The sequence below is a fragment of the Anastrepha ludens genome, chromosome 6 (genome assembly GCF_028408465.1).
Source record: "Anastrepha ludens isolate Willacy chromosome 6, idAnaLude1.1, whole genome shotgun sequence".
Taxonomy (NCBI): Eukaryota; Metazoa; Arthropoda; class Insecta; order Diptera; family Tephritidae; genus Anastrepha; species Anastrepha ludens.
In genome coordinates this window covers 87,730,871-87,756,837 of record NC_071502.1, presented here as the reverse complement: position 1 = coordinate 87,756,837, position 25,967 = coordinate 87,730,871, and the positions used below count along the sequence as shown (strand labels likewise).

Below are 25,967 nucleotides of genomic sequence, written 5' to 3'. Positions count from 1 at the left end.
ATTTTCATTCAAAAAACTTCAAATAAACTTTTGGTTTTAATTTAAAAAATATTTAAATTATTTTGTTTTACAATTTTTTCTCAATATACACTTTTTTACTTTCTACATTTGTGAAACTTTTTAAATAAATGTTTTTGAATTTCTGTATTTTTGTCATTTTTCTATTGAAATCTTTTCATTCAAATACTAAATTTTTAGTTTTAACTTAAATTATGACAAAATAATTTTGTTTTATACTTTTCTTACTGTAAATACAAGAACAAATAATAACCGATTGCACACTGGTTTCTTATTTTTTTTATTTTGTTTGCAAGTCTCGCCAACATTTTGTTTCACCCTCGTAGACTCGTACAAAACATTTGCAAATTCACAAAAAACTTTTAAAATTTTTCGCAGCGTTAAACAGTTTTAAATAAATTCTCATCCATTCACTCACACAAATCAGCACACGAAATAGCCCATTCCTGCAATCACTTTTTTCGCTCAAAAGACTTTAACTTATTAATATTTTTGGTGCATTGTGCGCTAAGCTATTAGAATACAAATATAGCGTTTAGGCAATGAAAAAATATCAAGAAATCTATTAAATTGTGTGCAAACTTTTTTTTTGCACACCTCAAATTGACTCTTTATGCTAACAACTTGACACTGCAAACAATTATTTTATATATAAATACCTACTTATATATATATATTTTTTTACATGCTCTGTTTTGCTTTGGGCTGACTAAATTTTTTCGAACTTCGAATGGCAAGCAAAAAATCAAAATTTCATTACATTAAATTACTTATTCTATCCACATATGCACGCATGTTTTTTTAATGAACTCTCATTTTTTCTTAAACCCACATCTTACTTTAAATTAACCAAAAAATTATAACTATTTTTACAAAATTTTGGCAATATTGCAATGTTTTTTTTTATTTTACTTAAACAAATTTTTAGTTCAAAGAAAAATGGCCTTATTTTTTGATAGCTTAAACAGCGTGAAAACGCAAACTAAATTAAAATTTTTTAAATAAATTTTTTTCACTTCACACTTGGATGTTGTTTGGAATTTTATATACTTTAGTTAAAAGCTAGGTTTTTATTGATAAGTTTTAATAATATTTTAGTTTAATATAATTAAAGAAAAAACTGTTGAAGTATCAGTGTTTTTAACCAGGGAGTCGGTAGTAAAAAATTAGCTTGGTTTATGAGTTATGTAATGAATTAATGAAAATTGTGCAATTTTGTATAAATAAATTAAAAAACAAATAGTTTTTATTGGAAACTACAATATAAAACTATGTAAAAGCGGAGGTGAAAAATGCAAACGAAAAATATATCTAATTTTATTTAGTCCATCAACATTTTTACATTAAAGTCAGTGTGTGTCAAAATAGTAATATATGTATTTTATAAAAAAAAATTAATATTTTGAATTTTTTTATCCAAAACTTTTTATTTTCAAATAATATTTTGATTTGATTTTTTTCTTTTACCTCTGAAAATTTTTGATTTTTTTTTTGGTTTTTCTTTTCTTATATCATTTCACAAAAATTTTGGAGTTTTTAAATCATATTTGTCTGATACTTTAGGTGGTCGTTTTTGTAAAGAAAATTCAGGTGAAATAATGTTAAGAATGTCTTTTGGAAGCTGGTTTGGATAAAAATAATATCTACTCTGACTTAGAGAATCCTTGAGTTGTACAGTTAATGATTAATGCTTTGTCCGTCTTTTCGGGTAAAAAGAAATTTCTCTTTGGAATTGAATATCTCGAGGCTCGCATTCATCATTATTTTGATTAATCTCTTTGAAACTACTTGTTTGACTCAGTTTTGAGGGTGACAACATTCTAACTGGATATGTCGCTGCATCTATCCGCTCAATTCGAAATGAATTTGCTGTTGTGAAAAATCTGCAATCTCTAGCTGAACTGAACAGACAATTTTTTTCTCTAAATTATTTTTCCCCAAATTATTTTTCCTCTAAAATTTTTTTTCTCTCTTATTTTGTTTTCTACAAAAAAATGTTTTCTCCATTTTTTTTCTACAAAAGTTTTTGTTTCCACATTTTTTTCTACAAATTTTTTTTCCACAAAAATTTTTTTCTCGAAATATCTTTTTCTCCAAAGTTTGCTTCCCACAAACATTTTTTTTCTCCAACATTTTTTTTTCGTCAAACTTGTTCCTACAACAAAACTTTGTTTTGTCCAAAAAACTTTTTTCCTCGAAATATTTTTTTCTTTAAAAAAACTTTGTTTCTCGAAATATTTTTTTCTCCAAAAAATTTATTTCTTCCAACAATTTTTTTTCCAAAAATCCTTTTATCCAAAGTTTGTTTCCCAAAAAAATTTTGTTTCTTCAAAAAAATTTTTTTTCTCCAAACTTATTTCTACAACAAACATTTTTTTGTCCAAACTTTTGTTTTTTTTACAAAAAAATTTTTGGAACAAAACAGTTTTTTGTAGAAACAAGTTTGCAGAAAAAAAATTTTAAGAAAAAAAGTTTTGCAGAAAATAAAATTTGCGTAAAAATATTTTTGAAGAGACATTGTTGGAAGAAAAAAGTTTTTTGGAGAAAAAAGTTTGAAAAAAAAAAGTTTTGCAGAAAAACACATTTTGGAAAAAGTTGAAAAAAATTAAAAAAAAAAATTGAAAAAAATTAAAAAAATGTTAAAAATTTTTTTTTTTCAAATTTTTCAAAATTGTAGAAAAAATAATTTTTACATTAGGGGTAAAAACTGTTAAAAAAAAAAAATCCAGAAAAATCGGAGAAAACAAAATTTTTGAAATTTTGAAAAATTTGAGAAAATAAATTTTTGAAATTTTTCAAATTTTGAAAAATTTGAGAAAATAAATTTTAGAAATTTTGAAAAATTTGAGAAAATAAATTTTAGAAATTTTTCAAATTTTGAAGAAAAATTTTTCCTCCATTTTTTTCTGCAAATTTGTTTTCATTTTTTTTTTCCAAACAGTTTTTGCCGCTAATGTTAAAACTATTTTTTCTACAAAACTGTTTTTCTCCAAAAATGTTTTTCTCCCAACTTTTTTTCTCCAAAAATTGTTTTTTCCAAACTGGTTTCTACAAAAAAATTTTTTCTTCAAAAACTTTTTTTTCAAAAATTTTTTTTCTCCAAACAATTTTTCCCCTAATGAAAACATGTTTTTTTTTCTACAAACCTTTTTTTCTCCAAATTTTTTTCGCCAAACTTGTTTCTACAAACATTTTGTTTCTTCAATGTTCAAAGTTTCTTTTTCAAATTTTTTTTCCCCCAACTTTTTTTTCAAAGATTTGCTTGTCCAAACTTGTTTCTACAAAAATTTTTTTCTTACAAAATTTTGTTTTTCGCCAAACAATTTTTCGCCCTAATGTAAACATTTTTTTTTCCTACAAAGTTGTTTTTCTTCAAAAATTGGTTTTTCCAAACTTGTTTCTACAAACATTTTTTTTTCGTAAGATTTTTTTTCCAAACAATTCTTGCCCCTAATTTATAAAAGAAATTTTTTGTAAAAAATTTGTTTTCCAAAATATTTTTCTCCAAACTTGTTTCTCCAAACTGGTTTCTATAAACATTTTTTAATACAGAATTTTCTTTTCAAATTTTTATCCTCCAAACAATTTTTTCCCCCCTAACTGTAAATGCGTTATTTTTTCCATGCATTCGTTTAGAATTGTAAATGAAGTTTTCCGCTTTATGCGCATGTAAAATATTCTTACATGTATGTATGTATTATTTAAACAAAAAAAAAGCAAAGTCAATCCAACTTTGCCAGTGACAAAAAAAAATATGAAAAGAAATGCTTTTAAACAGCAAATGCAAGTTGCGTTGCAATCGGAAATGTTTACATTTATCTTTACAACATTACAATTAGCGACAAACATACGTTTGCATATAAACTTTTTAGTATTTTTAATTGACAATTTTAATAATAAATTAAACATTATCTTTATGCCTAATTTAAGTATTTACCAATTAAGTTTTAACCCTAATTATACGACATATAAATGCAAAAGTTAATTATGAAACATAAGTGAAGAATCTAAGAAAAAAAAACACATACACACAACAACAACACAGTGAATTGTAATTAAATATTCCTCAATCATTTAATAAAAAAATTTAAATGGAGAGAAAATGCATATAATTATTAAATAATATTAGTTAAATCAAGCGTTACAAGTTATACACACATAGCATACAAAAACAAAAATAATGCCCAATGCGACAGTCATTTGCCTTCGCTGTTTTAAGCTTTTAATATACTATATAAAAAAACAATAATGAGCTCTTAACTGTAATGGTAAAACACCCACTGTACTTTTGTTTAATAATTATTATTATGATTATGTTTATTAAAATATTATTACATTTTTTTTTGTAATGCAATTTACATATTTGCAATGTTGCACGTGGCAAATGCGATGCAGCACCAACGCTGCTACACTAATATTAAATGTTAAGCGCGAAGAGAAACATATATGCAGAAAAAGTTGATAATGAACTTCAGTGGAAAACAGTGAAGAAAATAAAATGTTGAAAAATTATTGAAAAAATATAATAAAATTCATATTTTGTTTTATTTTACCTCTTTTGTCGTTGAGTTGGTTCCAGAACTCGGTTTATTTTTTATGATTTTTTTTTGCATTTCAGTATTTTAGTTTTTGTTTCTACAGCACAAAATACTATACCCCGTACACGCTTGAAGAAAGCGCTAATGGAGCTGAACATAAACCTAAGTTGTTCCGATAGCGTAGACGCGACTGTAACTAAGTAAAAGCGCTTATCATTACTTATATTTGGTTGCAAACAGACCAAAAAATGATCCATCACATAAAATTTGAAAGCGCCAAATGACAGTTGGATGTGGGAAGAGGCAAGCCTTTTGGAAACTTTAGACAGCAAAAATTATCCAACACGAAAACATATGACAAGACACATTCATTAAAGGTGGTGGCACTAGAATAACAACAAAGATTTGTGCATTAGAATGTCACCACAAAAGAAAGTAGAAAAGAAAAAGAAAAGGATGAACTACGTTGCACGCTGAACAGCCGATTGCAGTTGCAACTAGAAGCAACAGGCGATGGGGCGCATGGAACGGCTCTTCGTCATTTCAAAATGTGCTGACATTTTAATGTACAGGGTAAAAGCACAAAAAATAAAAAACAGGAATATTAAAGTGGTCCAGAAACAAAGCCGAAAAACATTGTATGACCATACAAAGAATTGTTTCATATTGCAAAAGAAAAAAAAAATTTGTTTTTTGGTATCGATTGATGAATTTTGAATGGCCGGCAAAGTCCAGGTTCGATCATGTGAAAAAGTCGTGTTTTTTCCAAATTTGATATGAAAACACTAAAACTACAATATCCAGCAGTGGTTGCTCAACACAAACGAACGCTAATAATTACGAAAAACTGAATCTTTCATCAATTTTTCAAATAAACTTTCTCGCAGACAGTGCTAGTGCTCAAGGTCAGATTTTTGTAGTGTAAAATTTTTCAAATTTTGGTTAAAAATACGAGTAGTTTGTCAAAAATATTGTGAATAAAACCCCTCTGCTAATCAGCCGGTCTACTGATATCATTTTTAATAGATGCGCCTTGATATGTATTATCTGGATATGACTGAACTTTTTTTGTAAGCAGACAAAATTAATATAGTTTTTGTGGAATCTGATATTTTGTGCGCTTCTGCCCTTGCGCCGGGTTGAAATTTTCAGTTGATAATCAGAAACTATAAAATGGGAAATTTAACAACGAAAAGTGCGGGTACATAAAGTAAATTTATGATACTTTTTTTGGACCACACAAACATTTTCACCTAGGATGTTTTCTTATACCGACTTTTGCAAGACGACTTTGGTAGAACAGACGATTGGCTGGTCTTTTAAGAATTTCAAACAATTAATAGCTTTGAACGAACGAACTGCGTAAGAAGGAGCTAACTGTGCATTCCAATTATGACATTTATATATATATATTGTATATTTTTTTTTAAGATTATAAAGTTGATTTAATTTATTAAAAAACAAAAAACAAGTAACAGCAAATGACGTGTAATTTTGGTTTCGTCGATTCCGTTGAGGTATTTTTGATGTTCAAGAAAGTGCCGAAAATTACGCAAACCTACAGTAATAATCGAATAATCACCCAGGAGCTAAGGATCGACCATAAATCAATTTTAAACGCAAAAAATCTACGCAAAACGAATGGATTTCTCCCCCAAATTAATATTAATTTTGTTAGTAAATGTTTTTTTGTTTTATTTATACGAAATTTAATTACAAATAATTACGTCACAGGAGTAAGGCAACTAGCAGCTGGAGCTATCGATATGTGTTTTTTTTTTCTTTTGCCTCTTTGTTAATTTTGACATTTTCGAGCTTTAACTACTGCTTTACAAAATTTGAGTGCTTAGAAAAACACAACTGCCGTAATTTTTAATTAGTATTAAATTTAAAAGAATTAGTTCTCCAAAAAAATTAGCAAACATTTTTAATTATTTAACTAAACTAGCATCATTATTATAAATTAATATTTTTTAGGCACCCAACAAAATTATTTATCATATATAAGCATAAATTATATTAATTTTACAAGTATAAATTATATTCATCTTATAAGAAAATGTTTCACTTTGTTATATTTTTTTTTAATTTTGACCTTCCCAAGCCTTAATTACTGCTTTACAAAATTTGAATGCTTAAAAAACTGCCGTCATTTTTATTTAGTATTAAATTGAAAAAAAAAATCAAAATTTAGGTCGCAAAAAATTAGTAATCACTTTTACTTTTCTAACCAAATTAGCATCAAATCTATTTTTTAAATAAAATTAGATACCAAATTGAATTGAAGCGTGCTAATATTCGAGTGAAAAGTGCAATTTCGTATATTTATTTAGGTATTTATAAAAAATTGACGAAAAATGATTTTTTTGCAAGTCGTACATACATTAGAGGCTAAACATTTTTTCTAAAATATCGAAACAACTTTAAAAGTAACACTTAAAAAAATAAAATAATAAACTGCATTGAGGAGTTTAAATAAACTGAGAAACTGATAGTGAAATAAAAAATATTATAATAATTAAAAATACACCAAAAAAGACAAAAAACCAAAAATAAGAAAATAAAAAATAAACCAAAAAAAAAACAAAAATATATATGTAAATTACAAATAATTAAAAAAAACTGCATACACGAAAAACTTTTACAAATAAAAAATTTGAATTGACTGTTTTTTCTTAGACTCTATAAAATAAAAGTGAAGCTAACAAATCGAATTGGTGATTTCAAGTTAATTATTTCCGTAAATTTTTAGACTTTAGAAATTCTACGCATAAGCACAATTTTTCAAAACTTTCCAATGACAAAAAATAAGTAAATGTAGTGTAGACACAACTTAAAAAATTATACGTTTTAATAATAATTATTATAAAAACTAATTAACGGTGCAGCATATAGAAAGTTAAGGAACATACACTGAGAGAGAGAGAATAGAAAGAGAGACTTCTGAAAAAAAAAACCAAAAAACCAAAAAAACGATACACAACAACAATTTAGCGCTTGAACAACAGATCACAATGAAATTTGTACATTTGTTGAGTTGCATACATTTTTATAAGCAGCCTAATATATGCATGTATGTATGTAGTTGTAAATTGGTTAAGAACACTTGGTATAAGTAATGAAATATGTACTAGGGATGTTATGTGGGGGGCATAAATGTAATAAGGCTGTGAATTGCTTTGTTATGCGCGTCTGAAATCGAACAGAAGGAGAGCAGGAAAGGGAGAGGGTGTGAGAGAAAGAGTAGGAGAGAATGTGTGAGAGAAAGGGCGTGTTTGTGTGAAAGGGAGATAGAGAAAGAGTGTGAGAGAAAGAGAGGGAGAGAAGAGAGATTTAGAGGAAGAGATAGTAGGAGTGAGAGAGATAGAGTAAGAGAGAAGAAAAGCGAGAGCAGAAATAGAGCTAGGGGAACGTAATGAAAGATTGCAAGCAGGAGTGTGAGATTTAAAGAAATAATTATGCATAGTAAAGATTTCCCGGCACGCAAAGCAATGGAATGTAGAATATCGCTTGAACTACGAAACGAGCGTGGTGGGTGAGAACACCGCGACAAATTTGTGGGCGGGGCAGTAGAGCACTGAATGGAATACTGCATAGATTACACAAGTAAGGCATCAACCGAATGGGGGGAAAACTCTATTAATTGTGGGCTTCTAAAAACCAAAAGTAAATTAAAAAATTGTAAACTTACAAATTTGTAAATTGTAGCAAAAAAAGAAAATAACGATAACGAAAGAGTAGCAGCAAAGAGCGAAAGGCTTGAAGCAAAATTCAAAAATTGACGAAGACTAAAATATGTTTGTGTATACTTAAAAATTGAGAAAATAACGACAATGCTTGCAAATTTGCGCCGAGCATAAAAAGAGTGCCAGTCTTGTTTTTTTCCTCATAATTGAAAAATTAAGCCTTTTCTCGCGCTATTTCCAAACAGCAAATATGTAAAAAGTTGCGTGCAAACGAGACGAACTAAATGCAAAATGTACAGTTAAAGTATACAAAACAAAACAAAAAAAAAAACACAAAAAATTAGAAATGACAAAAATTACAAGTATAATAACCTAGGCTTGTTGAGCCAATTAACTTGTATATGAGCGCAGCGGCTAGGTTTGATACGAAACGAAAAGCGCGCTAAAGTGTAAAGTTTATAAATAAATAAATAAAAAAATCTTGCATCCTAACCTATCCTAAAACTAATCATAAGAAAGCTAGCAAACACTTTGTAAGTACACCTAGTAGGCTTAAACATTATTTGACCTTATCCGAGGCTTGTAAACGCTTAGGTTTTAACGTTTTTTATATAAATACCTAACCTACAAAACAAAAAAGAACAAAAAAGAAGCAAATTAAAACCTTTTAAATCTCAATATTTAAGAAGCATGAAATTAGAGCAAAAATAAAGAGTAAAAAAATGCGAAGCAAAGTCGACAAAAGCAAAAGTGAAAAAATCTACCTTAAGCAACCTTTTAAACCATAAGCACCTGAAAACTGAAACTCTTGTTAAAAACCTAAAACAAAAAATCAAAAAAAAAAAAAACAAAAAACAAAAACCACAAAACACAAAGAAGGTTGAATCTAATAGTGAATGAAGCAGCGCTAAAGCAGAAATTTTAAACCAAAATTATTAAATATTTAAATAAAGTTAAAAACAAAGTAAAAACAAAAACAAAAACAAATGTTATTTCAAATGCGCAAAAATTGTTTTTGTTATTTTTCAACCAGTAGCCCAACATGAAGATACAAAAACCAAAAACAAAAAACAAAACCAAAAACAACAAAAACAAATATTAAACAATTTATTGTACCAGTTTAATTTGTTGAGATCTCTAATTCTGTTGAACTGTATACATTTTGTTGAAACCCCTTTTTTGAGGTCATTACAAAGGCACTTAAATGCATTCCTATGAAACTTTTTCCTCAAAATTACACTGTAAATACCTTGTCGTTTGTGTTCCCAATTTCCAAGTTCCAAAAGAAACCAAAAAAAACGAACTCATATACACACATTGAAAAAAAAAATATGCTACCTCATCTCGACGAACAAAGCAAATGCAAAAATATACAAACATACAAACAAGTACATAAATATGTGTATGCATACATACATACACGCATAGAAAGAAGTGCTGAGAAAAAATTTAAGCAAAGTGCACCATAAAAACGAAGGAAGGTTTGAAGTGCGTAAATTCGCGAAAAATTATTTATGTATGTGAGAAATTAACAAAGTTGTATGAATACTTACATATTTTCATCTGAAATCATAATTGAAATATTAATTGTTTGCTTAAATAAATGTAATATAGCAGAAAGAGGAGAGTCCCAGTTCATCTTTACAACGCTACCTTGACAAAAACAAAAACATACAAGAGAAATATAATCGATGAAGTATAACATACATATATATGTACTCATAAATAGTTGAAAATAAACATGACACACTTACATACACAAACGAGTATAAATACTTAAAAATGCTTGTGCATAAATTTAAAAAAAATATGTTTGTATAGCAACAAAAGCGTTTCATTGCATGGAGTAAGCAGAGAAGTCCCTTCCCTAACCATTGATATTTACTATACCCATACAATTTTTAGTTTAATCACATCAATTCACTTCCTTCCTAGTTAATTTTCACGTTAGTCATTACTTTCTTTTGACCTTTTATTTATTTCGTCCAACACAGATCTCATTTGCCGTTTACGAATCAAGAAAAGATGAAGTATGACTGTTTTTGTAAATATGAAAAATATTGATAAATTCTGGAAATTTAAAAATCTAATTTAAAGCCGAACTAACCAAAAATTAATTAAAAACATTTAAAAAAATAATAGCTCTTCATAAATTCTGCAAATAAAAATTTTTAAACCAAGAATTTTTCTAAACTAAAATAAAATTTAAAACTTAAAAAATATTGAAAATTTGAAAGTTTGTGAAACTCAGAAATTTTGCAAGGTCAAAACATTTTGCACATTCTAAAATGAAATTAAAACTCAAAAACTACGAAAAATTCTAACAAATTAGAATACTCTTTGCTTTTCATAATAAATGAAATTTCTGCAAAGTAAAAAATTATCGAAAATTTGAAAAATGCACAAAATTTTGGAAATTTCGAATTTGAAAAAATTTCAAAGTATTGAATTACGAGTATAAGAAGTGAAATTTCCGAGCAAAATTTAAATTTAAAAAATGCAAGTAATTTCGAAAATTCCAAATCAAAAGAATTGAAATTTCCAAAATAAAAAATTAATATGAAAAATTTCGAAAATTTCAAATGAAGAACTGAGGTTTACAAAAAAACTTGTATTTGAAAACTAGTATATATATACAGGGTGGGCCATATAGCGTTTGCTTTTTGAACCACCTATTTTTTTGAGAATGGTAACACAAAAGGCATTTCAAATGTGTTCATAATTTACTTAAAGGTATGGCATGGCAGAAATACACTCGGAGGTTTGCCATTGCCTGCCGAGGGGCGACCGCTATTAGAAAAATATTTTTCTTAATTTTGGTGTTTCACCGAGATTCGAACTAACGTTCTCTCTGTGAATTCCGAATGGTAGTCACGCACCAACCCATTCGGCTACGTCGGCCGCCGTTGAAAACTATTAGAACTTTGAAAAATGAACAAGTTTTGAAAATTTTCAATTAAAAGAACTGAAATTTCCAAAAAAATTTCAATTTGAAATCTATTAAAAAATTTCAAATGAAAAGACCTCAAATTTCAAAAAAAAGTAAATTTGAAAAATATTGAAAGTTTTAAAAGAGCGCAAAATTTCCATAATTTCAAATTATAAGAAGTGAAATTTCGAAACAAAAGTTAATGTTGAAAAACATTAAAAATTAAAAAAAACTATATTACAATTTCCAAAAAAATTTAAATTAGATTTGAATGTAAGAAATTTCGAATTAATGAACTGACAGTTCCAAAAAAAAACTTTATTTGGCAAATATTAACACATTGAGTGCCATGTCGCAGGAAAGCGTACAACATGGGTTATTTTCCATTGGACCTAATCGTGCGATTTCATATGAAACTACGTGATTTTTTTTATGTTCTTACCTATAGTAGGTTTATTTTTGCAAAAAGTGTTGGTCTAATTTTTATAGCACTTCTAATTCCCTCATACGCGGCTGTGTCGTACAAATATAGGCGACATATAAACCCGATTACAAATCCAAAATAAGCAACAAAGCAGATAGGAAATCGCTAAAAAATCAATATTCCGTACACTACTTATACTTTTACACTTTTTTTGCCTGAACTTTAATGGAAATATTCATCAAATCCGCTTGGCACTCAACGTGTTAAAAATTCGAAAATTTCTGAAATTCTGAAGAATTGTAGTTTGAATTTTGGATACATTTATATTAACTCTATTACAAATTGACCATAGGGAAATTGCCTCCAAGTCGTTCCAGATGCGTCTGCTCTACCAATTATGTCCTCAGCAAGGTCTGGTGACACAGAAACGTATATTTGTGCATCGTCAGCATAGAAATGAGTAGATACAATCCCACCAAGGTTGAAGGCTTGCAATGGAGGAATATTTCGAGTAATCAACCAAAATGGTGAAATTAAGTGGCCGCCTAGAAGCAGCGATTTGCCCGCTTTACACTACATTTTTCCATTGCGAGGTATATTACACACGATAAGAATATTTAACCAGGGAAGTGTTTCACAAAAAAGGCACCACGACAGAAAATGGCAAAATCTTCAAGTATCATAAAAATGCTTCTCATAAGAAGTAGGCTTTTATGCTTGTTGGTTTCTTCATAGTAAGACAGCATGAAAACGCATACCACAAATTAGAACTGAAAGTGGGACAAACATCTAAGGCAGTACCTCCTTATTTTGCTCCGTCAAGCCTTTACAGCCTTTTACTACAGCTTTAGTGATAGGCAAAGGTACAGAATACATTTCATTAAAACAATCCATTTGACAGTTTTTAAACCTCCTTTCCATGTAGCAATGCCACTTTTTCATTTGCTGAAAAATATTTAAATTCCAACCACATACTCATTTCTAAAGAAAGACTTGATAGGTTACATTGGGTTATGGTGGTAGTCGGTCTGTACGATCAACTGCCTTAGATCTTACTTAGACGTTGTGATACCACTGAGCGACACAGGAACCTCATTTATTTTTCTTCGTGGAACCATTTTGTGGCTCTTATGAAGCGCAGGATTGGGCCCATCCTAATGCCAGACAGTTCTGTGATTTTAGCTTAGGCAGGACAATTGCAAAGGTAGTGTTCAACTGTTTTTTTCTTTTTCTCATATCTACAACTTTTACAATATCCATGGAAGAAAACTCCTAAGCTCAAATATGGTCCGCCATATAGCCAATGACAAGCCACGACCTTCGAGATATCGTCTCTTGAGAGACTAAGCAGTTCTTTTGCCTTTTTCTTGTTTATTTGCGGCCATAGTAATCTAGATGTTACGCATATGGCTTCATCTCTCCGTGTCCTATTGGTCTCTTGGATAATGTTATTCTTAATTACTAATTTACTCGCGGTCATAGGAAACCCAATGGTACTTCTATCATCGCGCAGTTGAAGAGTAATAGTACCTTTCCTGGCTAGGTTGGGTTGGTTAGGTTGAAGCGGTTGTCCTATGGGACACACTCAGGCTCATAGCCTATTGTGATGACGCGTTGGGAGCTTTACCCATCCTTTGGGCGTGTGTACCTATTAGGCAGTGCCCCGTTATGACTAAAATCAGTGTGCTAAGACTGTGTTTATTTTGGCTTAGCAGAGAATCTGTGCGTTTAGCATTGAGAGTCGGCCATAGTTGACGGGCGATTTTGCAGGTGGCCTCATTACGCCATCTTTCGTTTGCTTTCCGTACGATTTCTTCAAGGATGAGTAGCTTACATGTTTGTAAGGGTATGCCTATGTCATTGCCTATGTACTCATCGGTAAATTTGGTGCCGAGTCTCGTTAGTTCATCGACTCTGCAGTTACCGTCAATGTCGCGATGGCCAGGAACCCATATTAATCCTTAAGCGAAATGACTCAGCCATCTCGTTAAGAGATGTGCGGCATTTCATGGCTACCTCGGAGGTTGTCGACTGTTTTGTGAGAGATTTTATAGCCGCCCGGCTGTCAATGAAAATGTAGATGTCATTTCCAGATATCGCATCACACTGTATCAGTGTCGCGGCTTTCATTATTGCCATCAGTTCAGCCTGAAAGGCACTACAGTACTTGGGAAGGCAAAAACTGAAGGGATCCCCTGATGCTTGGAGTATACACCTCCACCCACCCTGTCCTAGAGCTTTGAGCCATCTGTGGTTCCCTTGAGGGTAGGAGGGTCGTACTCATAGGCTAGCTCATCGGCTTTGCACTTTCCCTCAAGATCTCTGTGCCCCGGAACTCAAATAAGACTGACCTTGAATACGACAGTAATATCATTTAGGGCTGCCCGGCATTCATGTGCAACCTTTGATCTTAGTATAGCCACCTGGTGGACTTGATTTGTGAGCGTTATTTTTTATTGATTTAAATGAAGCAACGAACGGCTGTATTGTTATAATTTGCTCTATTTTCTTATTTTACTTTACATTATTTTTTATATATTTTGTATTAATTTAGTAAATAATTTTTGAGAAATCCTATCCTTAATTCCTTCACGCCTTAAAGGTACCTGTTTTGCAGCAATATTAAAATTAAACATATAAACAGATAAGTAAATAGTAAACTAACAAAAAATATAGAAATAAAAAACAAACAAAAAAATAAAAAATCATACATGAAAGATAAATAAAAAAGTTGTTAACAAATTTATTGAAGAACAGTTAGTTGGCTATAGCAACATGCAAACAACCGCAGACGCCTCTCGGCACGTCGGCACAGTCGTACCTAAAAACGTGTATAACAAGCAAGCAACTAAAGAAGAAAACAATGGGTTTTTTCATACAATAAGTATAATGAAAACTTTGTGCAAATATCAACAAAAATCGCGTTTACCTATGCATCCACTCGCATGGCAAATCAACCTTCTCTTACCATCACACATTACCATACTAATTTGCAAGCATACAACACATACACACACTCGTTCATACGAGCGCATACTCGTGCATACGAGCCCATACTCACTCGCTTTCGGCACACGAACCTCAAAATGATAGAAAACTTTTTTTGCGCATATTTTCACTGCCAAAAGTTTGAAAACAGTAAATAAATGAAGGAATATTAATAAAATTGCATTACAATAAATAGCAAACAGAATTCACTCTTACACTCAGCTTCTATAGAAAACAATTAAATGAAAAATACTCAATATCTAACTATATAACTGCTATATTTTATATTTTGTAGATGACTTGCAAGCAAGCAAAACAGTTTGAGAACTTATGCATAAAATATGTATATTGTCTGAAATTTGGCAAAATTTCTCCAGTTCACTTACACACATAAATATACATACATATATATATTAAATACTTAGTGCAAATGCAGGCAGTGCTTGCATGATTATAAATTTATTCTGAATACAATACGATACAAAAAAAAAAAAAACAGAAAACAATAATAAATTTAAAAATGCTATACGCTATAAACCAAACAAAAACAACAATGATAAGCACTTCAAGCAACAGACGGCGCAGTATATACAGTGAAACCTTAAATTTACGCACATTGGTGAAAACAGTATAAAACTGAAATATGCATTTCAATTTAAAACAAGACAAACAAGAAAAAAGAAAAGAAATAAAAAAATTCAACCAAAACCGAAAATAGCTACAACAAACAGTTATGTCTAATAATTATCGTACTCGTATAATGCAATGAATACGTAATTTTAAATTTTTCAAATTTATAAAACAACAAAAAACCATATGTAAGTACGTTTCAAAATAATATTTAGCAAACCATGAAAAATTACAGTAAAGTACTTACTTGCGCAAAACCAAATAAATCAATTGACAATGAACAACTACCATAAAAAAGTAAAATAAACAGCAACAAAACCAAAAACAAAAAAAAGTTGAATAAATAAATGCGTTTTACAATTTAGCATTGAGAAAATAATTAGTACATAATTTCGAAGCAACAACAAGAAAATATACGAAAAACAAATGCTACACTGCCACTAACCAGTTTATGTATTTTGAGTTTTATATGTAGTAAAAAGATTTTTGGATTTTATATTACTCGTAAAAAAGTGGCGGTTTACAAAGGTGCTTCAGCGGCGCACACAAACAGTGGTTTTAATGAAACAAAATTTGAAAATCGTTATTGATATTACGCAAATACGGTTGTAGCCATTTTCACAAAAACAAAGCGCGTTATTATTTGATTTACAATAAAATTCACCAGCACGGAAATACTCATGAGGCACACATTTTTCAGTGTAAGCCAGAAAATGTACATATAATATAATATAAGACAAGAAGCTGCCATTTCGGCTCGCTTCTCTAACCCACATCTATAACTTCCACAGATTATGTTCAAACAGAAATGTCAGGTGGGGCCCGCGAATTTCGTTGTTAAAGCTAAAAGTAGCGGTACCATACTATAACGCCATAACCTTCATCATAGTATGAACCATAACTATATTTATGCCATCAATGATTGTTGCGCTTGCCATAAGCAGCTGATATTTACATACATATTTATTATTAGGCGGAAACTACAACCGATGGTCGGTTTTGGCCGCTACCAAAATGTTGCGCCAATCGCCTCTGCATTACGCGCCTTGACGCCAGTTAGAAACACCAAGGGCGGTCAAGTCGTCATCTACTTGATCTTTCCAACGTAGATGAGAACGTCCTTTTTTGTGAGTTTCACCAGTGCATTTCGAAAAGGGCATCTTCTTTGCTGGAGCATTATTGTCTATTCCTTCAACGGTACCTAGCCAGCGCAGCCGCTGAATTTTAATGCGCTTCAATACGTCGATATCGGCGTACAGCTTGTAGTTTCATCTTATTCGATATGCATCATTTACGCAAATCGGACCATAGATCTTGGAAAGAATTTTTCTGTCGAAAGCTCCTAATGACCATCCATCAATGTTCGTCAATGGCCAGGACTTAGCGTCATACAATAAGACCAGAAGGATGAGTGATAGATAGAACTTTTTTTCGTGCATTCAGAGAGGGCCTTACTTTTCATTTGCCTACCCAGCCCAAAGTAGCACCTATTGGCAAGAGTTTTTCTTCGCTGGATCTCTTGGCTGATGTTGTTTTTAGTATTAATGCTGGATTCTAGGTAGACAACGTTCTTGACTACGCCAAACCCGTAATTGTCAATCGCAACCTGTTGTCCAATACGCGTAGACTTTTTGGTTGTTGAAACAAGGTACTTTGTCTTGTCATCGTTTACCGCAAGGCCCGCTCGACAGGACCCTTTTTCAATTCTGGAGAAAGTTTGTCGATGTCGATGTTGGCGACGCGAATAATTTTCTCCATCATCATATTGAAAAAATCGTATGATGAGGGATCGCCTTGTCTGAAACCCCCGCTTCGATTCAAATGGCTCAGAAAGATCTTTGCCAATTCTCACTGCGCTGGTGGTGTTCATTTGGGGCAAAGCGGCACCACTAATTGTAGTACGTTGTACTACCGCTCTTAATTGTTTCTAAGAATTGTTTGATTTATACGATGAATAGCAAAGACTGACACCCCGATTCTGGGTGAATCCTTTTTGCAAAGAAGGGAAATGCTAGTCTGGAATATTAAAATTATCAAAGATACTACCAATGTGAGCGTCATAGAAAAATACTAATTGGCTGTAAAACATACTAAATAACAGCGCATTGCTTCACAGATGTTGGCAATACATTGTACGCTTGACTTAAAATACAATCAACGCATGGATTACCAAATTCATTCAATTTGCTGTCTCGATTCGCAATTCCATTGAAATTGACCAGTAAAAGCAATCGCAAATTTAGTGTCGAGATGCTAAGAAACTAAAACTGACTTAGGACATTTCACCATATGCAAAAAGATTAGCAAATAGATTGAATTTGACTCACATTTGGGACTTCTCGAAACTTTTGCTTACAACTAAATAATCGAGTAAGTAATCGACCACTACTTTCTTACTCGTTCCTTTTTTTACATAATTGATTATCGGAAAGCTTTCTCGGTTTTCGATTTTTCACTTAGAGTAATTGGCAGTGATTTATAACATATTTCTTCGTTGTTGAAGGAGCATCTCTAAAAATGTACCCTTCTGAGTGTTAAATAACTACGGCAAGGCAAAAAATGTAAATACAGGTATCCCTCGTATAACGCGATAGTTACGTTCCAGAAGAATTGCGTGTTATGTAATTCCGCGTTATCTAAAACATAGTTTTCATATAAATTTGGGGGTTATGTTCCAATAGGTTTTTTTTTAAATAAAATACATACAAAATAACAGATGCACATATATTTCAACTCAATACTAAAGTTCAGACTTTATAATACAATTAAAAACACAAAACAAAAAATTTGAAAACAAACTAAAACAAATTAAAGGTTTATTAAAAACTTTATTGTTATTCTTCAAACTTCATATGGTAATTAATCTGTTTCACTGTCTTCAAAGATATTTGCACGTGGGCGTTTTGGGGGAGCAATAGCTTCATCAGAAGATGTTTCTTCAACATAGTTTTCGCTATTGGATAAGGAACTCGTTCCGGGACCTTGTGGTTCTTCTACTGGTTTTATAATTGCAAAATCTGTTATCAGTTTTTGGGGGGTGGTTTTTTTAAGCTCCTTTTCAATTTCGTAATAAGGTGCTAGATTAATATCTATTCTATCTATCTAAGGCAAAAAAGGGTAATTCCCGGTTTACATTAAAAATACATTACATATTATAAATATGTGGTACGCAAATTAGTGTTACCAGATTTTATAATTATGTATTTTCCCCTTCGCATTATATAAGCCTAAATTTCCCGTTGTACTGAAACCTAATTTTTCCAAATCGCGTTATATCGAAACCGCGTTGTATAAGACCGCGTTATACAAGGGATACCTGTATATGACCTTCCATTTTGATATAACCAACACTTGGTTACTATTTATCAGCGTTTTAAGTCAAGACAAAGAGAATAAGCCTCATTTGTTAAAATATATTTTGCAATAATCCATTTAAAATTAATTGGTCAACAATTTCATTACTTCACGAAATTTCCTATATGAATTTTATTACAGAAACGGGTCGACATGGCAGCTCGTTGTCTATTTTCGTCCTCGGGCGAAAGTGAGTTTTAGCCAAACGATAGCTGGAAAGTGAAATAAAAGAAAATAGATATAAAGTCTGAAAATTATAGACGTGGTCTGTTTCGCTGCCTAAATTCATTTAGCTTTTCCCACAACAATAACAAAACCAATTACTTTTAATTTCATTATTTTACAAGTTAATCTGCAACGCGGCCACCGGTAGCCGAATGGGTTGGTGCGTGACTACCATTCGGAATTCAGAGAAAACGTAGATTCGAATCTCGGTGGAACACCAAAATAGAGAAAACGTTTTTTCAAATAGCGGTCGCTCCTCGGTAGGCAATGGCAAACCTCCGAATGTATTTCTGCCATGAAAAAGCTCCTCATAAAATGTCTGCCGTTCGGAGTCGGCTTGAAACTGTAGGTCCCTCCATTTGTGGAACAACATCAACACGCACACCATAAATAGGAGGAGGAGGAGCTCGGCCAAGCACCTAACAGAAGTGTACGCGCCAATTATTTATTTATTTAATCTGCAACGCAAGAAGTCATTTAGTGCGAATAGGAACTTTATTAACAATTCATTAGAACCAAATAGTAATGTGTCAAATGCTAAGAAGGTATTATATTATAGTTAAGATAACAAAACGGGTCGGGGCTGCATCTTTTTGTCTTTGTACATTCTTCAGGTGTCCACATAATTCATATTTCATTAAAAAATTCAAAGTATCACATCGATATCTTCCATTTTGATAATTCCGCATTTCGATATTTTAAGGTGAACCCAATCAAAAAAAAAGCAAAACAAAAAAATGCGTTATAATAATACCGTAAATGCGACAAAGCACTCACATTCATATCTTGAAAGAATTTTATTCGCGAAAAAACTATATATAAAATCAAATGTTTATTTTGCATGTATTTTGATTTTGCAATTTGACGATTTAAAAGAATGTAAATTTCAATCAGAATATAAACAAAACAGATCACTTTTACATACAAACCACCAAAACGAAAGAATAAAAGCAAATCAGCTGTTTATTATATGAATTCGCCCTACAGATTGGCTAACAAAACTCATCCGTGCAGAGAAAATTTGTGAATCAGATATTTTATTCAAAATTAGTTATATTTCCATAAAAATGGGCTAGTTTGAAACCACCAGCTGAAGGTGCACCAAAATGACGTTAAATGAAAAAAAAATTAAATTAATATTGTACTTTTTCACTAATGAATAAGTTTTATTTATCTTAATTTTTTTATGTAGAACCATTCATGACATTTATTTTTTAAAGATAATCTCTTCCAAATGTTAGCTGCAACTGCGCCGTAATTCGGCCATCCATAAACACAAATTTTGAATGACTCGCTGGAGGACTGTGGTCGATATCTTGTGAATAACTGTAGTAATGTTGGCTTTCAAGGCCTTACATACCCCCAAAAATAAAAGTCTAAAGGTGTGATATCACATGATCTTGGTGGTCAATCCACTGGTCCGAGACGAGAGATAATTACTCACCGAGCGAGTAAGTCCATTGTTTCACGGGCAGTAAGGCAAGTAGCGCCGGTTGTTTTAAACACGGGAGAGACATCACGGGCTTCAATTTCCGGCATCAAAAAGTCGTTTGTCATAGCGCAATAGCGTTCGGCATTCACTGAGACTTTGGCGCCAGCTTCGTATTTGAAGAAATATGGGCCGATGATTCCTCCAGCCCACAGACCGCACCAAACACAAACTATTGTTTCCTATGGATGTAATGGTTGTACTTGAATGGTTCAGGTTCGAATACTTTCAGAGCTGGAGCATTTGTATCCATTTAAACGACAAGCCTTAGCCAGCGGAACCGTTCTATCATCTACGATATTCGTTCAAAGCTCCAACAATTTTCTGCAGAATTTTTTTTCGAACTCTCCAAGGGACACCGCATCGGTTGACAACTTTCAATTCTGCGCCATACAATAAGACAGTCATGATGAGAGACTTTTAAAGTGTGATTTTGGGGAAAATGGGGCCTACATACGTAGAAAAAGTATTTGGTCATATCATAGAATCAGACGGAGAAATTGGTATATAAAGGCTTTTCGCCTTGATGCAATCACTGAACTCAGATTTAGTATTACTTTTGCCACATAATATGGGCATGAATCGAGGAGGATAAAGGGTTTTCCAATAACAGGTGTTATTTTGAATAGCCCGCTATTTCGGTAGATGTCACTTTTGAAGCTGTCATTTTTTGATATTTGACAAGTAGAAACTACGCCATTTATAAAAATGGAACGATGCACGCTTAAACAACGCACTGAAATGATTAAAATTCACTATAAAAATGGTGAAAATTTGGCAGAGACGGTTCGTAAAACTCGAAAATTTTTGGATCATCGTGAAGCATCTTGCCGGACCGCAATACAGATATTGCTGAAAAAATTCGAGCTGTTGGGACAAGTTAGTGATGTGAAGAATAAAACCCGTGCACGTCGCTTAAGAGCAGCCGAAATTATTGCTGTTGTAGCAGAAAGTGTTGAAGAAAACACAGGTTTGTCCATTCCTCGTCGTTCTTTGGAATTAGGCAGTCCTCAAACGTCATTACACCGTATTTTGCATACAGATTTAGGTCCTAAGGCTTATAAAGTCCAGTTAACACAAGAACTCAAGCCGACCGATTATCAACAACGTTGTGTCTTTGCTGATTGGGTCGTTGAAATGCATGAAAATGATCCGGAATTCTATCGAAAAAACATCTTGAGTGATGAGGCCCATTTCCACCTCGGTGGCTTCGTCAACAAGCAAAATTGTCGGAGCTGGGACTCAGAAAATCCAAGAGTTATTGTTGAAAAGCCTCTCTACCCACAATACGTGACTGTTTGGTGCGGTTTATGGTCCGGCGGAGTCATTGGACCCTACTTTTTCGAAAATGAAGCTGAAGCAACAGTTACGGTGAATAGATTGCGCTATCGAAAGATGATTAACGATTTTTTGTGGCTGGAATTGGATGGTATTGATCTGGACAACGTTTATTTTCAACAAGACGGCGTTACGTGCCATTTGATATTTTACGGGAATAACACCTCTTATTGGAAAACAAACAACTTCGGCTGTCACGCCACCGGGTACTCGGCTATCGAATTCTGCCCGCTCATTTCACACGTATTCACATATTTGTCCAATTAGTCGTTGTTCGGATGGCGACGAAGTAACATGAGTGAGGACTATGTTAATTTTTTTTCGTATGCCACCAACACAATCATAGTGTTTGCTGACTTTTGTTGTAAACAAACTGCTGTTATGACGCACCGGACGTCAGTCAAACAGTTGATTTTTTCAAATTCGCTGAGAGCCGATTGACGGAATGACCTTGGTCAAATTCACACCCACTTCAAATTGATACTCAGATTTACTTCAACTAGGAACTAAACTTAGTTCCGAATGCACCAAATTTCTCTGCATGGATGATTCGTTTATTTTTATGTCCCCACATACAAACATATATACAAATTCTACTTATCAACTGACTAATTCACTGACATCTGACTAAAAACAGAACTTAACTTGTAAAATGGTAAAATTTTAATATAAAACAAAATGAGTAAAACCAAATTCAAAATCATTTAAAAGCAAAACTGCGCTAGTCTTAGAAATACATATTGAGTGCCATGTATCGTATTTAATATATAAAGATAAAATTAGAAATATATATGTATACCAAACGAATTCATACAAATAAACCACAATAAAATTGAATTTTAAATTCAGCTGATAGAAACTTTTTGAATGCATTAGGGTAGTTCGCATTTAAGTGAAAATAACGTGGAATCATGGCATTAGCAAATTATTATGGCACATGCACATATACATTTTGTTGTTGGTGCATTGTCAAGGTTAATTTGGAAGTGGTATGTCAGCGGCCGCCGTAGCCAAATGAGTTGGTGCCAAACCTCGGGCTTCAAACACCAGTTGATAGAAGAATTTTTTTTCTAATGGCGGTCGCTTCTCGGCAGGCAACTGCAAATTTCTGCCATGAAAAAGCTGCTCATAGAAAACCAACTGACGTTGTTTGCACTTAATTATGGATTGCCCTTTTATATAGAAAAAATAAATAAAAAAATTAGTAAAGTAAAAACCGGCAGTTACACAATTCGACTTTTACTGCTTTCAGTAAAGCCATGCATTAAATATACACATCCATATGAACGTATACTTTCAGTCAGCAAATAGGACACATATTTACACTTACTCAAAAATAAAAGAATTTAATCTAAAAGAATTATTTGCATACAAAATTTCATTGTTATGATGGCAATAGAATGTCTACATTTTGGTATTTTGAGTGGAAAATGTACTGCGATTTAAAATCATAGACGAAAAATAAAAATGAAATAAAAATGACTTGCGTGCACGTTTATAAATGGCAGGTACTGTACGTAGCCAAGTCGAGCTTCTCGTACAAAACGAAATGTACAAAGGGAATGAAGAGCATAAAAGGCAATACAAAAGTGAAGGAATAAGGAAAACCGCATTTTGGAAGAAGTGCAAAAGTGAAAAAGTATTAGTAAAACATACAAACAAGTACATAAAGGAAAAAGGTATAAAGAGTAAATAAATATTGTTAAACGTAATCGAAAGGTGCACAGATACATACATACGAGTACATACTTATACATGAAAGAATACGTATTAAAAAACTGAAATGTACTGGATGGGACCTTATATAGGCGACAAATAGTTAGAATACAGAAATGCATTGGTAGATGTATGGGGAATTTTATTATTGACTGTTAAAGCATAAAGCATAAGCGATTGGATAAGTGAGCGAAAAACTTGAGAAAATAATTAAAACAAGACAAGAATTTTGAAAAAAGCATATTCTTCTAACAACCAGCCATTGCTAGCGTTCATTATAAAACATTCATATTAAAAAATATGTATAAAACAAAAACAAAAACAAAAACACAAATAATTATAACAATTCAAATCCCATTTTCCTTAGTGATTAAGTTTTTTGTAAATTTAATGATAGTATGTGAAAAAGGTCTTAAAGATTTTTATACTTCAATGCATAAAACACCAGAAAATCTGCAAATGCTGTATATTGCAATTAAAGTAAATTTCAATGATTAAACATACATTCATACACACACATCTATTAATACGATTAGCTTAAGTTATTGCATAGTCAAATAAAAGATTGATTAATCTTAATGCAAAACCAATTCAAATTGAAATCACGCAAGAAAAAAAAAATCAATGAAAATTTAAGGAATATAAAAAATCTATAACGAAAACCAAAAAACTAAAAAAGCAAAATACAACAAAATTAAATAAAGCAGAATATATGACAACAGTAAAAATACCAAAAATATTACAATAAAATCTCTTACTTGATTCATGATCTATGCATACATACATACATATATGAATATACACATATTCAGACTCTCGTATAAGCCGATAATATACATACATGCGTATATATACACACACAGTAAATTAATAAATATATATAAAGTATATATATACATACATATATTCTGATTATTAATGTAACGATGTCGGTGAAGATGATTTTTAAAGATCGCTCTTTATGATAATTATTATTATAAATATTTGAAGAAAAAAAAACAAAAAAGAAAAATTACGTTTAGATTTATGTAAATGTAAGTTGTATATAAAACAAAAAAAACTAATGGAGAAATGCAATGTGAGAAACTGAATAAAGATTATTAAGACAAAACCATATACATACAATATATGAGATATATTAAAGGTGAAATATGAAATAAAAATATATATATTTAAAATATGTTCAAACAAATTAAAAAAGCGTTTTTTTCTTTATTAATCCCTCAAGTGAGATTCACTAGCACATTTTAACGATATACGATTGATTCTCCTTCCTTAAGGCGACAGATACCTGTAAACGGTCATATTTTCCCTGATTTTCATTAAAATTATTTAAAATGAAGAAGTCAATATATTTCTTTCAAAATTGGCATACAGTTTATTTATACATCAAAATAATATACATTTGTTTTTTATTTTAATCATTTAAAACAGTGGATATACACTCAATTCTTCCAGTAAGGTCGCAGCGGGGCTTCTCAATCGGCGTGCATTGTAGCATCGACGTCAGTGACCTGAATACAAAACACCAAAAATTTTTTTGTTTATTAATGTCATAATTTCTATATGAATTAAAAACAAATGGAAAAGTTCGAGGAATAAAATGCTTAAAAAAAATTGAATTTTGGGGCGAATTTTCCTACTATTTTTGCTTCGAAAAAATATTTTTTTCGAAAAATTATCGAATTGTAAATTCAGAGAGAAAGTAATATCATGAAAGGTGTGTGCAAAATTTCAGGGAGATCAGTCAATAATTTTTTGAGTTATCGTGTACCCCAATTCGAAAAATATAGTTTTGAGAAAAACGCGTCTAAAGTTTGAATACAACGTAACTATACCTCTCCCAGCGCTCGAACACACGTCACGGTTGACGGTTGACGATCTATAATATAAGAGACTCTTAAATTTACGGCATATTCTTAAAGGATTATATTAACATTTTATGAAAAAAAAATTTTTTTTTACAAATTTTACAGGTATCTGTGCCCTTAACCACAATTTTAACGATTTTGCTATTCGATAACCCATTTCATAACGATAATCGTTAAAACACAATCAGCTGTTTGGTTAACCTGTCGACAACAATTTTGGAGTGGTTAATTTGAATGAAAAAACAAGAATTAGTAGTTTAAATTAATTTGAATTATTTTTGAATTTGAATTTGAATACGTCACTCTGAGGTAATGCGAAAGCACTTCCAGGGTGGGCAACAGTTTCAAATTAGGGGGAGCTTTTTAGTCTACAAAGGCAGCTTTGATAATGCATTATGCACTTTAACCTCTTTACCGGCAAAAAAAGAAAAAAATATTTATCGTCCTGGACTTTCATTGACATCAATTACAATTAGGCCCTTCTTTGGGGATTAGAATTAAAAAAAACAAATTTTTTTGCATTTTTTTAAGTATATATGTATATACATATATATATAATTTCCGCGTACGCTTGTTTTGGGTGTTTGACCGAGCTCCTGCTCCTGTTTGTGGTGTGCGTTTTGATGTTGTTCCACAAATGGAGGGACCTGCAGTTTCAAGCCGACTCCGAACGGCAGATATTTTTATGAGGAGCTTTTTCATGGTAGAAATATTGTTAATTTTGAAAAAAAGCTTCGATCAAGCACTAGATTAAAACAACG

At 31.5% G+C, this 25,967-nt stretch overlaps 1 long non-coding RNA gene across 1 annotated transcript; it reads left to right on the top strand.

Annotated features, from left to right (window-relative positions):
* Window positions 1–6,737: 6,737 nt before the first annotated feature.
* Window positions 6,738–25,967, top strand: LOC128866858 (uncharacterized). Its single transcript, XR_008454960.1, has 3 exons — window positions 6,738–8,775; window positions 14,879–19,052; window positions 25,939–25,967. It is a non-coding gene; the product is annotated as an uncharacterized LOC128866858 (long non-coding RNA).